The sequence below is a fragment of the Apteryx rowi genome, unplaced genomic scaffold (genome assembly GCF_003343035.1).
Source record: "Apteryx rowi isolate R43461 unplaced genomic scaffold, aptRow1 scaffold_27, whole genome shotgun sequence".
Lineage (NCBI taxonomy): Eukaryota > Metazoa > Chordata > Aves > Apterygiformes > Apterygidae > Apteryx > Apteryx rowi.
Window position 1 is genome coordinate 1,449,098 of NW_020449085.1, and position 13,646 is coordinate 1,462,743.

The 13,646-nt window shown below is 49.0% G+C and overlaps 1 long non-coding RNA gene across 1 annotated transcript in view; it reads left to right on the forward strand.

The window, feature by feature from the left end:
• LOC112967287 overlaps positions 1-13,646 on the forward strand; it is a 97,088-nt gene that overhangs the window by 24,226 nt on the left and 59,216 nt on the right. The window contains exons 4-5 of the long non-coding RNA XR_003253914.1: positions 4,825-5,115; positions 13,082-13,208. This is a non-coding gene — a long non-coding RNA (uncharacterized LOC112967287). The remainder of the gene's footprint in view (positions 1-4,824; positions 5,116-13,081; positions 13,209-13,646) is intronic.

The following is a 13,646-nucleotide window of genomic DNA, read 5'->3' on the forward strand; positions in this document are numbered from 1 at the left end:
GACCTAATGTGTCATTCAGGAAGGATCTGTTGTGCTGTAATTCACCTCTGTTTGTCTTCAGGAGAACGATTCTGGTTTCCATGCTGCAAATCTTGTCCCTGCTTGGCTATTTGATCATGGTTGGACTCCTCAGGCCTTCAAAATTATGGTTGCTTTGTCAGATTTTCCAAAAAAAAGCCAGTTTGCCCAAGATACTGGTGACATGTTGGTTCCAGACGAGCTCCCATTTACTCACTCCCAACTCATGGCTAACTGCTAGTTCTGATGGACTCTTGTGTTTTTGCTCTTGCCACAGACTTCTTGTTTCTCACCTCTATTTAAGTGCTATTTTTGTTCATCTGACTTTCCACATTTTCACTTTAAAAGAGGAAAGATTTGGATATCGKATCCACTTCTCTTTCTTTGTCATTTTTGTCCCCACTGACCCAGACTTGCACCAGTAACTCAGATGGAGAGCCCGCAAGAGCCTGCTGCACTCACCAGCACTTGTTAACAAGGCTCATGTCTCAAAACACAAGCCATAGAGCTCTGACATGCCTGCAAGGTCTATGTCAAATAAAACCCTTGTGCTTTCTCATCTTCTTCCTCAAAAGACTTTACATATACACTAAAATGTACACTCTTGGTGCTGACTTTGAGCCAGTCAAGCCAGCATCAGAACTACTTCCAGGCAGGAAGCTTTTTAATCAAATGTTTCCCCAGCAGTAAGTAAGTCTTACTGCTTATTATGCAGTGTGTACATCTGATACCAGGGAAACAGGAGCAGGATATCAGAACTGACTGCCAGCTGCAAGCCAACTGGCATATTCTTCTTCCCAGCGCAGACCTTGATGTGAGATGCTCCCTGCTCCGAAGCAAAGTCAATGAGGTGTGGAATTGCTCCAGGAATCCTGATCTATAGGAAAATCATGCATCGTGCAACTGATGTGCTCAGTGAGAGGTTGTGCATGTGGTTACTGAGCATTTCAGTATGTTTCATAGATACATTAGTTCGTCCTCAAGGATGTTCTTAGAAAAAAGACGAGCAAGGATAAAGACCATGCAATGGCAGTGATTTTCAGCCTGTGGGCAGTGGATGACTTCTGTGGAGCCAGACCTTTTTCAGGGGATTCAACTCCACGTGCAGGGGCCTGAATCTAGATCAGGTGACTTTCAAGAGGCCTGAAAGGTRTAAGCATCTAAGCATAACTCTGGAAAGAGTCAAGGACTGAGGGAGGAGGAAGATAGACTCCTCAAAGTGTTGTCCCAAGAAGTCAGATGTACCCTACCTTGCAGGGGATGATAAACTTTGTGAAGGACAGGTATGGTTACATGCTTTTTCCTTCACGCTCTTTCCTTCAGAATATACTAGATTTGCTTTATAAATATRGTGTGATCACTGCATGCCCTACCTAGCTCCTAGCTGTCAAAACTGCCATGGGGTAATGGGAACTGGGTCTAACAGAAGTAATGGCTTGTAGATCAAAACTGGAAGATGATGCACTTCTCAAGAGTGGAAGGGTTGGAGGGAAAGGTATTTGGCTGTGAAAAAGGCCTCCTGACTGCAGGACGCAGCTCTCTCCTTGCACTGCCTGTAGCAGAGAAGAGATCTTTTAGGTTTATTTTCCCACGCAGCTGTACAGACCCCGTGTCAGTGTTGGATCTTGATATTCCACCCCCTTTTCACATGTCCATTTCAGCGTTCTCTGGCAGAGAAAGAAAGGCACTGAGGGAGGAACGCACCAAGTCTTCTCTAAAACCAATGGTCAAATAAGATTGCTGTCAGCAACTTTCAGACTGAGACCCACAGCCAGTCATGTTGGTGTGTAAAATAATCAATATTATCTGCGCTTGAGTGCTTGGCTTTGCAACCGCGATGTCCAGTTGAGTTGTCTTTGCTGAAGGAGCAGACTGGCAGACCTTCACAGGGAGCGGCTGAACTCTTATCTTCCCAGGTCAAAAGGGTGGATCAAAACCAGCTCTGCCAGCAGGTATCCCCTGCATGCTGAAGAAATGAAGAACAAGCTCATCTTGGTCTGAACTTGCTGTTCTGCTTCCACATTCACAAAGGAAATGACTTCCATTTTTCGTTAATATTTTTCATATTTTATAAAATCAGTAATGACCTCCTGGTCAGACGTTTCAGGAAATTTAATGACAAGCTGTGAGAAGGGACCTTGGTTTCACCTTAGTCTTCCAGCCTTGCATATGCTGCCAAACTCATTACTGGCAAGTACAGCAGCACTAATGTTACGTGGGGGGTAGCAAGGTAAAGTTTTCCTAGATCCTTCTTCTCCTGCCTGAATTCTGGGCAAATAGGGTTCACAAATCCCTATTTATATAAGCAGAAAATGTCATTATTCTGTCCAGTTATAATCCCAAACTTAAAAATTAATTGAGGCAGGTATTAAATTAAGCAGGTTTTGCTTGAGTAAATATTTTCCATTTTGGAGCTTAATCTATTCACTTAATAATCTAAAGCAGTTTTATTAATTTTTTTTCGGTTTGCAAAAAAATAATAATGTCTCTTCCATTAGGAACTGTCACTGGCTTAAGAGGATTTTACTCCCATTTTATGGTTTGGCTCAAAGAAAATTTATTCTTGCAATAGGTTTAATGACTCTTAGCTAACGTTGTCTTCCCAGCTGCAATTGGACTGTAATAAAAAAACCTTTGGCTTTTGTTAGACTTGCACATTCTTGGCTGCCAATAATGATTAATCTTTCCCCCCTACAAGATCATCTTATTACTTGGGTTTGACTTAGGAGCTGCCGTTCCCTCTGGAGCTTGGTAAGGGCTTTCTCCCAGAGCTCTGATGCAGCACAGGTGTGACCTGCAGTCCCTTTCTGTGTAGTCTGTCTTTGCTCCTTAATTGCTGATCTGTGGCACTCTGCTTTCTAAGCTTCTCTGCACAGGAATGTTATTATGGGATGATGGAGAATTAATTGAAGGAGGAATTGCTGAATACTTCCACGCGTGGAAAGGCCCTCAGAGCCCCTGGCTGCCCAGCAGGGAGGACCGTCCAARCAGACTGCGTGGTGTGGAGCGAGCGCGGCGGAAGGCAGGGCTCAGACTCCTCGGTGACCTTGGGCAAGTCGCACGCCCAAAGAGCAAATAGCTGCAGTGGGCTAAGACACCGCCGCCTCCCAGCCGTGGTTAAAAGCCCTCTCCTGCAGGGTGCCATCCCCACAGCTCTCAGCAGGACAGACCAGATGCAGGTTTCTCAGCCCTGCTAGTGCGGAGTCTCCTGCTCGTCTTTTCAAAGCACGTCGTGCCTCTGCATCAGACGCCTCTTGGTACACAGGGAGGGACGGGGATGCCCGAACTTCAAAGGTGTGGGGGGATGCTGAGAGAATAGGCCTGGCCTGGGTACATATCTGTGAAAGTGCTACAGCAAATCATTTTGAGGCGTCGCCAAACATATGGGATTGGAGCTTCATGCTGAGAAAACTTGTGTTTTAATTCAAGACCATCTTGGCAGTGTTTTAATGGTTCATAGTAATAAAAGCCTTGGGAACAGGAAAGAAAGAGGTGCTTAATCCATTTCAGAGAGACCTTCGGCGTTAACAGCACGCACATGCTTTCTGATCAGGTTGTCACATCTGGCATAAGTGAATTTGCAGTATATGAATTTGCTGTATATGAATTTGCTGTACTCTCTCCGCCTTCGCCTGTAAGATCTTCTGGGCTGGATGATCACACGAGAGATTTTGCATAAAAGAATCTGCTCCCCCCGCCCCCTTCCTGTGCTCTGAAAGGCAGCTGAAGGGCAGAACGTAGCAGCTGATTATACGAGGAGAAGTGGTCAGCGGTACCTCCAATTAAAACTGAAGTGGAAAATGTAGGAGACATTTGGGCTAGCACCTAGACTTTCTTTTAGAAAGCTCTTGCTAACAAACATGAGTGGTCAGGACTGTTGTTTTACATCCGTCAGAGTCCTGCTTCGTGCCAAAGGGATGGTTGTCAGCAATAAGAACTGGGGAGCTGGTGCTAACACAGCCTCACTCCAAGCGCTGACAAAGGCAAACTATGTTCCACATCATTTCCGAAGCTGGGGTTAAGCACTGGCCTGGTCCAAGCAGTTTTTATGAACAGCCCTAATATAACAAGCCTGTGTGGGTGCAAGGGGGGAGCACAAGTGCTTTCTGGAAAGGAAATTTGCTTCACTTTCCAGTTTCTAAAGGCTCCTGATAAATCACAGCCTGAACACTCAGAAGCAGAAGCCCCAAAGGCTTTTCTGCACCTCTCACGGTGAAATAATGGGTGCTGAGGTGAGAATGCACTCTGATATGAGAGATGTTGCCCACTGGTGCACACTGAGTCACCAGGAAGGAAGCCAAGACTCATCCTGGATGTCAAGCAGTATGTACCTCCTGCCAAAGCGGGTTTCTCAAGGCTTAGGGAGCACTGGGGCATCCCTACAGACTGATGCTCCTGTGAAAGGCCTTGAATCTGAAGGTGCCTTTTCACTGTAACTGAGCCRTGTTTGGGGCAAGCAAAACTATTTGCAAAACTCTAGTCAAATTCAGCAAGTCCTTTCAGCTAGGAAAAAAGACCCAGCACTCCTGGGGGAGCGCAGCTTCAGCCTTTTCAGCCTTTTCTTTTAAAACAAAATCTCTCAAGTTTTCATTTTGTTTAGAAATTTGGCTGGATGACATTTTTTAAATGCACAAAATCTTCTGAAACCAAAACTAAAAAAAATTTTCRCTTGGGTTGACCAGTCTGTGTGGTTGGCTCTGAAAGATGTTTTTGGATTTGTTTTTTTGCCTCAGTGGAAGGCACTGACAACCTTTTGTTAGGGGTTGGCCTGAGAATGATTTTTTTTTTCCTGATTTTTTTTTTCAGTTCAGTTTCTGAGAGATCCTCCAGCTTCCTCTGACATTCCTGTAAGCTGAGATTTGAGCTCTGTTGGGAGAACCCTTCATCCCGTTCCCGGTTGGCAGAAGGATTTGTCACACAGCAAGGGACACCGCTGGGCCCTGGAAGACAAACTGAGTGGAGAGCAAAGGCAGAATTGGCTCTGGAGAGTGGACTCTTTCTGGTGGCAAAGTTGAGACTAAATGCAGATGAACGTCATTTACCCCCTTCTGATATGAGCAAAAAGGGTTTCCTTGCCTGGCCTGGAACACCAAATGGGTGAGTTTGCCCACTTTTTTTTTTTTTTTCCTTGTACTTATATTCCTTTCCATAACTGGGTCAGGGCTGCTGTATCATGTGTAGGGAATATGCTGTCACCATTCTTGCTCTTCCAGCAAGCTGCCCATCCCCATGTGCACTGCTCTGACTATTTCTGGGCCCAGAGCACTCATCACCATCCTTCAGAGACGGCCGTAGCTTCTCATCTCCTTCTCAGCTGTTGAAGTAGTGTAACAGAAGCCTTTCTACAGCGAGCAGGCATGTGAGTGCGAGGCACATGGTGAGAGGTGCTGGGAAAGGGTGTATTTTACCTTCAACCCTTCTGTTTCTTCAGCTAAAGCCTTTCATGTCCTTGCTTCAGCCCCACAGACAGGCTGGCTCGGGCGGCCACGTGGCTTCCCCATGGGTGAGCAGCATCACGGCATCCGTGGCCCACGGCTGCCGTGGGTACGCAGTAACTGGGATTGCGGGTATTTCTCCTGAGCTCACTACACTCACTGACACATTGCTGTACGCACAGGCACTTCAAAGAGATTTCCATGGACAGGAAGCAGGGCAGATTAGAGGCACACTAAGGCTTTTATTTTATGCCAGGATTTCTAAATGTTCACGCTGGTATTTCTGAGGCCCCATTTTTAACCACTCTTAATACATGTATATAATATAGCAGAAGGCCAATCTCACCGACTCTGTGAGCTGCACACGGAGTCTTCATGGGATGAGAGTCACAAGGCACTTCACATGCATCAGAGAGCCAAGGGGCTCCAGGGTGGTTCGGGACTGGCTCCTTCAGGTCTGCTTCCTTCAGCAGCTGGGACTCAGATCACCCAGCAGCCCCTGACCAGCCTCACCACGGCACGCACCGCTCTGGAGCCTGAGGCTGGCTGTCCCTGGCGTGTGTCTGCACTAGCTGACACGGCTACGCTGCCTTGTGCCCCAGGGACGTGCCAGCTCCCTTGGAGTGTGCTCAGAGAAGCAGCGTGTGTGCACGCTGAGGTAGCCAGAGGTCCTGGCAGGCTGGGGGAGTGGGTGGTGCTGGGATTTTGCTGCCTCTTCCTTTCCYTCATATGTTTGCACCCTTTCCAGACATGCGTCAGCTCCACTCCCACAGGAGCGCTGGGAAGAAAATGCCCCAGCTGCTGTTCCTCCATGGTTTCTCCCCAGCAATGTAAACAATTTGCAGGGGACTTTGTAAACAGCAGATTTTGTTTAGGATATTGTCTGCATTCCCGCCTCAGCGGTCCCTTGTTCTGCAGCACAGGGGGAACACTGAGCTGCCGGCTGTAGGTCTGTGGCTTAGTTGTCAGAGGAGAAGATGGTAATGACCAAGAGGAAGGAGTTGTGTACACTCCTGCATTCTCTGTGAGCCTGGTGGATTTGGAGGATCACACCAGGGTCACACGCACACACCACAGCTGCATGGAAATGTTTCTGCATCTGGCAAGGAGGAAAGTTGGCATGGGATGCAGCTGCTGCTGAGCCCTTTGCAGGACACAGTTACATGAAAGACCAGAGCAAACATGAACAGAGAGCTGCTTACGCAGTGTCCAGGGCACTGGGAGATAAATGAGAAATCTTCAAAGATAGGGGCTTCGTTTCAGAAAAGTACTGCCTGTTTGGGAAGTCTCAGAAACTCACTCTCACTCCCTGGGGAAGCTGGTTGTCCATTCAGGGAAATAAGGTTGTTAAATGAACTCTGCCTTCATCCCATGGGAATACCCTCTGAAGATGTCTCTTCTTTCTTCACAGCTATTCACTTAGGGATTCTGCCTGTGCTTATCAGTGGGAGATCAGCTTTTCTCTCTCACCCCTAGGCCTTTGTAAAGGAGCACTGAAGGGAGAGAGCAATTCCTACTCGAATTTCTGCATCTGCCGCAGCAGGAGCTTTTTCARACTGGAACTGTTCTTACTCCCACATAAACCTCAGATACACACACTAAAGAAAGACATGAGCAGTGGCAAGGGTGGATGAGGGGAGCTTGAAATAGGCTGATGTGCCAAGAAGAGGGTCCATGGGTGGGGTGAGCAGCAGACAGACATCATGAGAAGCAGTCAGGAGAGCTGGGTGTGTGGGAGACGTTCCCCAAGCTGCCAAATGTCTGCTGCTGCTCTAAGTGAATTCAGCATCCTTCTGCTAGTAAAACATTGCATCTGCRATGTAGTTGTGAGAAGTAGCCACCCAAACAGGAGAGTATATGAGAGGACAACTTTCAGGAAGCTCCTGGAGATGTCRACAGACTCTACAGAGGAATGGACAGAGCAGTGCACTTAGTGTCTATCCTTCTTAGTTTTTCTGTTGTCATGCTTAACTCTGAGCAGTCTAAATCTGTGACAGGCTCTCGCGTTGCTACCTCTGTATTCGAACATTGCTCACAGACATGAGGKATAACTGTTGCAGGCCTGTGTGGCTGCCTATGTTGGGCTGTCAGGAGTTGACAGCAGATCATTCTGCTGTTTGTTTGCCCCTTGTTCTCTGCCAACCACAAGTTTGAGTCTTGAATTTAAACATCCTGAATAGAAAGGACAAAATCTCCCAGTGATACCTCCAGTGCATTGCCAGAGGAATCTTGTATCCAGAAGACACAAACAGCTTGACAGAGCCAAACACTGGGAGAAGCAATCCGACCACATTTTCCACAGCATTGGCTTCCCAAATATGTGGCTGCTGGTTCCAGTTCACAGACAGTCTCCGACTCCCCTGTTAGCATTGCCATGTGAGGGGCTGGTGACATGCTGTGGCTGTGTCCACATGTTCAGCATTGTTAGGAAGGAAAGGCCAGCAAGGTCTTCTAGCCTCTTGTGTCTCTGCTTCCCTGAGAGACATGGATGTATAGCACAGACTCAGCCTGGCCTAGGAACAATCAAGAGGGCTGAATTTTGGACGTGTCTGTGGATTTTTTAAATATTGCATTAAAACCCTTTTTTCCTTTGGGGKACGTGGATAGTTGAGCGTTGTCCAGCAGGATTCTGTTGACTTTCTATTGAGCTTAAACTGTAAATATTTGAACAAAAAATTATCTTTTCTTAGCCTTAGCAAAATTTAATCTTTCTGTACATAACAAAATCTGGCTTAAGTCACAAGTGAAAATGAGAGTGGTGGTTTCAGGCAATTCCCTAAGGGGTGTTTGTCTGCACAGCAGAGAAACCAGTGTGTTGTCCCTCACGGTTGGCAGCCTGTTCATCAGGAAGGGCTGGAAGGGCAGCCACGGTTGCTGGGCAGGAGAGAGGTGTGTTGGCTGAGTTTCACAAGGTCCCAAACAGGAGAGCAGGAGAGCTTCAGGTCACAATGGATGAGCTGAAGCAGAAGGTGGGAGGCACRGGGCTGTCGAAAGAATTGCCAGTTCTCACATCTTTCTGTTTCCGTGCAAGGTCCTGGAGTTTGGGACCAGTTTTGGTATAAACCCAAGTGCACAAGCCAATTGTTAGACCTGCTTGGGGTAGAATCCATCTCTGATCAGCTCTCTGCCCTGCTTGGTTTTCTTTTGGGGGGACAGTGAGAAGTTATAGAAGGGTTTCAGTTCACTCCTTTCTTCTCTGGTTCCCACCTTTATCATGCAAAAGGATGGTGAATGGGAAGCAGAAAGCTCTCCCGCTACCTCTGTCTTCCTCTCCACAGCTCCTGTATGCCTAATTCATTCTTGGAGAATTATGCTACACCCTGGGATAGGGATATCAAATTCCCAGAGCAGGACTGAGTGAGGCATGGAAGAAGGGTACAAATTGTTGAGGAGAGGCTGAGCAGATGTGCRGATGGAGGGAGACAGAAGCAATAACAAAGTAGAAGTGGGAGGAATGAGACAGCCATGGGGGCTATGAGGCAGGTGAGTATGAGGAGAGTCGCTCCCACAGCCCCAAAGGACCACCCGGGTCACTCGCACACACTGGAGTTGAGAGGAGGCAGAAAGATTCAGATATTAGAAGCAGACCTGAACATGCAATGTGATCCTCATAAAAACATATTCCTTAAATAACCTCCTGCTCTGGAGAAATCTGGCAGAGCTGGGGTTCCTCAGAGCCAGCAGCAGCAGCAATGGGGGAGGTAAGTAGGGGAAGAAACGCCAGGTCAGGAGCGAGGGGCAGGAGCAGAGCTGACTGCCAGGGCAGTAGGTCAGGACCAGCGTACCAGCAGAAGGTCATTGCAGTTCTGCTCAGAGAACATATATAAAGCAGTGATGTTTTCAAATGAGCAAGGAACTGACAGCTGCCTTCTGCAGCCCTCAAGTGCCTTGAAATCCTACCTTCCTTTACAATAAACAGGTGCCTTGCTCAATTAAATGCCTTGAGTGGAAACATCTGGAAACTCCCAGCATTCACCCCAAATTCACCTTGCTCAAGACACCCAAACAGACAGGTCTGTTCCTGGCTGCTGGCTCTGCAGCTTGATGAAGACACTTAGGCAGCCTGACTGTAGTGTAACCATCTGCTGGAGCTTTGCAGGCCTGTGAGGCAGCTGATGGGGTGAAGGTTGCTGGGATGTTCTGGGACAGGCACTTGATTCRCCCTTCCTTTTTGTATGCAGTCCCTCTTTGAGAGGGAGTGAGCGCAGGAGGTTGTCCAAATGAGCTCCYGTGTTTTGACCTGGGATGAATTGTGTTCAGGCACCCAGGAAGGAGGGAGTTAATCATATGTGGTGCAGTTCAGCYACACTCCCTGTATCAGGCCTTTGCTTTGGCCTCCTGCTGGATCTTGTGCTCTTGCTGTGTGCTCTGGCAGAGGAAAGCCCTGCTCTGTTGTTTTTGGGCTCCGAAGCAGCAGAATGCCCTTAGCAGCAAGGTTCAGGCCTTATGATAAAGCTCTGCACATAGGACTTCAGGCTCCTCCTAGGCGCGTGCTGTACCTCTCATGCTGGGCTCTGGGTGGGCTCAGCTGAACTCGTGGTCTTCTCTGTTGCGAGGGAAGGCGGCTGTGTTGGCTGTGGCTGCTTAATAGCTCCGTGAAGCTGTCTGAGCTTGGAGGTATCATTAACCCAATGCTGACTGCACCTTTTGCTGCGAGAGTGGGAGAGGCCGTACCAGAGCACCCAGGGCAAACTGGTGTGGAGGTGGAAGGATGTTTAGACAACCCGCTCCCAGTATTTATTCTGGCTTTTCTACAAATGGATAGAGAGGGGAGACAGGTGAGAAGAGGATGGCAAAGTCTCCAGGGATCCAGGCCCCTTCCACCACAACGGGAGCCCCTGCCGCTGGGGTACCAAAGGCTGGTGGTGCTGCACGGGCAGAAGGCCCCCATCTTTTGAAGCATGGAGGGGGCAGGTGCAGGCCAAGTGCCGACCAAGAGGAGACCTGGCTGAGGACTAAGACCAAGGGGGCTAACGAAAAAAATGCTGCCCTTGAATCGAAGCAGTGCCCCAGATTGTGCAATATTGCTGTGGGGTAGCAGAGCACAAGGTCAGAGGGAGTCTTGGTCCTGGGGCTGCTTTCTGCCTTGCCTTTGAGAACTAGCTCTACCAGCGCTTGTACRATGGGGTCGTGGGGGAGCGCGTGTCTCGTGGCTGGAGCGGCGCCCGTGCAGCTGAGCCCCACAGGTTTCGTTTCCCGGCTCTGTCACTGTGCCATGAGGAGAGATTAGGAAGGCAGGGTTAAGAGCGGGCTTGCAAGATGGAAAGTGCTGTAATTAATAGGGAAGATGATTGTTAATAAACTGGGCGTGATARTACTTCGCAAGGGTGGGACGGGCTGATGAATGTTTGTAGAGCCGCTCCGAGACCCGTGAGCACCTYGAGTGCTGTTACGTGCATGGGGTGCTTCAAGGACTAGACGCCCAGGTTCGGTTCGYAGTCGCGCCTTGCCCTGCTCGAGGGCCTGGGGAGCAGAGTGCCGGAGTGCAGGCGGCGGGCGGCGGGGGCCCGAGAAGCTGTAGCAATTCCCGTTTAGGTTTGACCTTTTGCTGGATATTAAAGCCTTGCTGTGGCTCAGTGAGATGAACGCTGCAGCAAGTGCAATTCCTCAAGATGAAATATCTCTCCAGTGGGTAATTCCAGCCTCATTTGAGCTTCCCCCCCTTCCCCGCCCCCGCTGAATCATTTATTCCTGGTGTCAGGAAGGTGCAGAATGACTTTCCCCACTGGCTTTCAGAGCTTCATTGATTCTTCAACTCCCACTCCTGCAAATCTGCTAGAACAGCAGCCTTTGGCCTCTCTGATTTTCCCAGCAGGGGGATGGGGAAGGGGAGGGTCTCGGGACTGGAAATGCTCCTTAGCGAGCCCATTCATAGTCTGGGGGAGATGCCATTTAATTTTAAGCTCCCTAGTCCAGAGTCTGTGTCTTTTGATTTGCAGGTTTTTCACCTTAGACCTGGTGCTCTGAAATGCCTTCTCAGCACTCGGCTGTCAGCATGGRGAAGGGGGAAATAGGACACATTGAAACTGCTGCTGAAGGCATGTTTTGTGCTGGAAGGAGAGGGAGTGGGGCAYGCTCTCAAGTCTCGGGTCATCCTAAACACCATTCAGACGCCGACGCAGGCCAAGAAAGGTAGGGCTGGTCCTTGCCTGACTGAGCAGTGTCTCCAGAAAGAAGTGGGACAAGATGCATTACAGTAGCTCCCCCAAAACAGGGAAATAATGACAGATCAATGGTAGAAAGTGGAGCAGCAAGAAGGATCATCTGCTAGAGTCAGTGTGTATGTGTGTGTACGGCACCCATGGGAATTCCTGAAATTTTACAGAGCGCAGGAGACCTTTGGCCCTTCCTGCTTTCTGGTTCACTGTTGCAACTTAACTCCTTTGCTCATGGTGCGTGTGAGTCTGGTCGCTTCAGCAAAGCGATCTACTTCCAAACTACATGTAGTAAACAAATTCACTCACTTGCGCGTCTGCCAGACAGGAGTGACTGAAGCCAGGCCTCTGCCCTGTCATCATCAATCTATTTTCAGACCTGTATCTGAGTTCACACTTCACGCTCTCCAGTGCAGCTCTCTTCCTTGGACTCCTGGGAGACAGGGAAATGCTGTTCTTCTCATTTAGGAGGAGATGGGAAGAGAAGAGGAAAGGGAGTGAGATCTGGTGAGAACAGGGCCCAGAGCCCCGTAAGGATTTAGGAACCCAGCACAAGATTTAGARAGCATTAAATACTTGTGTCCAAACAGGTTTGTTCTGAACACTCCTGGGTTCAAAGGCACAGCTTTGGCAGTACCTCAATTCCCTAGGCACTTCTGGTTTTGACACTGTGTTCTGCAAGTCCCTAATTGACTTGCTCCTAAGCTCCATCAGAAGTTACAGAGTGGAGAGGATGCAGTTACCAGAGCACAGTGCTGCTTCTCTGGGTGTGTTGTGTTGGTGGCTGCTACCTTCCTTCCCTTGTGTGGTAGCGTAATGGTTACAACCGTCCTGTTTGTCAGGGGACTGCAGGCTGGGATCGTTGGRGGCTGCCTGGAGGCAGAGCGAGGAACACTCGCTTTGCCCTGGGACAGTTGTTCACTTTGCAGAGCATCCCAAAGGATGCACYGGGCCAGCAGCGGACACCATCTAGCCTAGTGACTAGGGCCCTTCTCAGCTGGCTTTCAGCCTTTTGACCAAAAGTTGTCTCAGGACTTTTTCCAGTGGCTGTTTGATTTCAAATATTACAACTGCCTGAGTGCTGTCTRCCTGATGCATCTGCACAGAAGAGAGCTGTGATAAGAGCAATATCTGCCCTGTTGGGGACGGGGAAGGACTGTCACCTCTCTCTGGGGAGTGAGTCTGGAGTTGTGAATCCCAGAGGAAGAGAAGTCCCTCCCTGTAATARGGGACATAACCCCTTGGAGTGGAGCAGGGTTTAAGGCCTTCCCTGTCTCCTRTACTTCCCCAGAGGCTGGTGTAGGTGGCTCACACCTCAGAGTGCATTAGTGGTTGCTGTGGGCCCCATTCCGAGGCACAAAACTCTTCCCACACACTGCAGCGGGTGTTTGGGATCCTGGCTGCTGAAGACTGCTCCAGGGGCTCAGCACTAAAAATCTGGATATCGAAACAATCTATGTTTTTATATCTAAGGCTGCAGTCCGCTGGAGAAAGAAGATCCCATCCTGAATAGCTCTKCCTCTGCTTCTCTTGAACCCCAGGAAGTTACAACACACTCAGACCTGCCAGCCCAACTGCGACAAAATTGTTCCTCAGTCAGGTGAGCCGTAATAAGACGCATTAGCTTTGGCGCTTTTATGTTAGATTTTTTGCTATATGCTCTTTTGCTTCAAAGGCTGTTTTTGCTTCTCTGCTGACTATTCAGACACTGKTTTTCTCCCTTTCTCCTGGTGTTGTTGGTTTGCCTCTCAAACCCATGTATCCTGCTCAGTGAAACCCTCTGTGGTCCTCATCTGAGCAGAACAGTCACAGTGGATGTGCACCAGGCATTTCACTTCCCAAACCCCTGGCTACTTCCATGATAGCTCACTCCCAGCCTGYGCTCTTGCATTGCCATTGCCCGGTGATCTGCACAGACCTGCCGTTACTCCAGTGGGTGGGTGTTTGTTAGAGAGAAACAAGGCTGAACTGAGCTGTCACCTGGGCAGTGATCCACACGTAAGCCTTCAGGAGCCCCTGGGGGTTAAGGTCACCTTCT